The 2,500-nt window shown below is 40.5% G+C and overlaps 1 long non-coding RNA gene across 1 annotated transcript in view; it reads left to right on the forward strand.

Moving 5' to 3' along the window:
* LOC125139870 overlaps positions 1 to 27 on the forward strand; it is a 12,188-nt gene extending 12,161 nt beyond the window's left edge. Inside the window, exon 3 of the long non-coding RNA XR_007139007.1 lies at positions 1 to 27. This exon is cut by the window's left edge and continues 184 nt beyond it. This is a non-coding gene — a long non-coding RNA (uncharacterized LOC125139870).
* The last annotated feature ends 2,473 nt before the right edge of the window (positions 28 to 2,500 follow it).

A 2,500-nucleotide genomic window follows, 5' to 3' on the forward strand; every position in this document is an offset into this window, starting at 1 on the left:
TAGGGGTAGGGTTATTGTTAGGGGGTAATTGTTACGGGGTTAGGGTTATTGTTAGGGGTTGGGGTAGGGTTAGGGGGTTATTGTTAGGGGGTTAGGGTTATTGTTAGTGTTAGGGAGTTAGGGTTATTGTTAGGGTTAGGGTGTTATTGTTAGGTGGTAGGGTTAGGGGTAGGGTTATTGTTAGGGGTGGGGTAGGGGGTTATTGTTAGGGGGTTAGGATTATTGTTAGTGTTAGGGGGTTATTGTTAGGGTTATTGTTAGGGGTAGGGTTAGGGGGTAGGGTTAAGGGTAGGGTTATTGTTAGGGTTAGGGGGTTATTGTTAGGGGTAGGGTGAGGGGGTAATTGTTAGGTAACAACCTAACCACTAGCTTTGCTAAACCTGCGCAATTTTGCATAAAATCCCTGGACCTCACACCTACCAGCACCCCTACAGCTCCATTGTTCTCCTCCTTTTGTTGTGCAAACTCCCCCCATCACCTGTGAGGCCTGGCTCATTTGCATTTGTTCACTCAGAGTAGCTCAGATCCAAGGCAGGCCAAACCTCTGTTTGTGATGGAAACCTTCAAGGCCTATCTATACAAAATACTCTGTTTAATTTATATAAAAAAATTGTGTGCTGTTTGTCATTGCCATAGTGCATATCATATTTATACAACCCTTGTGCAGACCTGGGGTCTATTTGACTCATCTGGAAAGTTTAATGTGTCATAACTTTGGTTTCCTTCCACATATTTGCTAGAAATTTACCAGGATTGTTCCAAATTATGAACTCTGCAAGTAAAATTAATCTTATCCTCCCGGGTCAATTTGACCCGGCCACATTTAGTGGGGCAACTGGTCACACTTTTGCCCTTTTCAGCGCAATGAACATACATACAGACACAAAAATGCACACACAAAATGTCCACTAACACACGCACACACACAAATTGGGCATTGCATCTCATTAGGCCTCCAGAAAAAAAAAGCTACACATTTGTAAATATTTCACTTTTGAAATGACTTTGCCAAGCAGAGGGCAAAATATGATCTGCCGAAACACACACACACACACACACACACACACACACACACAGATGTTGTGTTTTCATATTCAAATCATATTTGTTTTCTCTCTTTTATTCACAAATTTAGTTGCTTCAGTCTGCTTTGACCTGGGAATGTTTGACATACACCAGCCAGTGGTTATCCAAAATAATATTTAATAATTTCTGCTTATTTTACTTAAAATCATGGCATAATATCATGAGGTTTATTGTTTATAACTTAAATATAATAAAAAGCATAAGAGGTGTAAAGGAAGTTTTATTCACAATAAATTATGCCAAGTTTTTGAGTGGTGTGTGTGTGTGTGTGTGTGTGTGTAGTCCGTTTTTGGGTGATCAGATGGCATCTGGTAGGCAAAATAGACATAAGTGTAAAATGTTCAAAATGTAAGCTGATCACACAGAATGGTGATCATTGTAGAATTTTTACTTTATAAGCATTCAAGTCAATTTGACATAGAAAAAACAGGTTTTATTATTTACTGACATTATAAATGGTCAAAATGGTTTCAAAACAATCTCCTGGCTTTCAAAGAGACAATGCAAAGAGATGGATTCATTTCAATTATACAACACCTTCTAACAGACAAATTTGCTGCGGTCTCCGACATCTGGACACGCTTCAACAAGAACTGTGCTGAGAGTTTCACTCCAGGAGAACACATGACCATAGATGAACAGCTGTTCCCTACCATGGTTTGTTGTCCATTCACACAGTATATCGCAACCAAGCCAGACAAATTTGGGATCAAGTTCTGGATGGCCACGGATTTGGAGACCAAATATGTCTGCAATGCATCTCCTTACTTGGGAAAGTACCCCAGTCGCCCAGGGTCCAGCTTGCGCAGTGAAGCACAAGCGATTTGCTACTGCACTGGGCATTCCAATGTCCTCCTCGACCGTCACAGTGCCGTCTTTTGTCGTCTGGCTCAGACAGGGCTTCCCAGTACCACGGTGAATCTTCTGTGGAGGCATGTTGGGTTCTTGTTCTCAAAATTCACTTTTGGTGTTATAATTCATTGATGGCCAATGAAAATGAAATGACATCATTTTATTCTGTATGTGTAAGAACATGTCAAAAGCCATGGACCATAACTTCACTCAACTTATGACATTTGTCTACAAGCATACGTTGGAGACTGAAGTGTTAGCAAGTTTTCATTTTATTCATGTATTAGCAACTTTTCATTCTTTCCCAAGTAAGGGATGTCTCATAAACACTCCTCTTCATGTCTCATACACAGTCTTACTGTTCCAAACACACTCCTCATGTCTCATACACACTCCTTTGCTAGGCAAAGGCATAGCAAAAGTGTATCAAAAGGCATAATGAAATGCAATGCCCAATTTGTGTGTGTGCATGTGTGTGTGTCTGTGGTGTGTGAGTGTGTGTTTTGGGTGCGTGTGTTAGTGGACATTTTATGTGTGCATTTTTGTGTCTGTATGTATGTTC

The sequence above is a fragment of the Tachysurus fulvidraco genome, chromosome 21, assembly GCF_022655615.1.
Source record: "Tachysurus fulvidraco isolate hzauxx_2018 chromosome 21, HZAU_PFXX_2.0, whole genome shotgun sequence".
In the NCBI taxonomy this organism is placed as follows: Eukaryota; Metazoa; Chordata; class Actinopteri; order Siluriformes; family Bagridae; genus Tachysurus; species Tachysurus fulvidraco.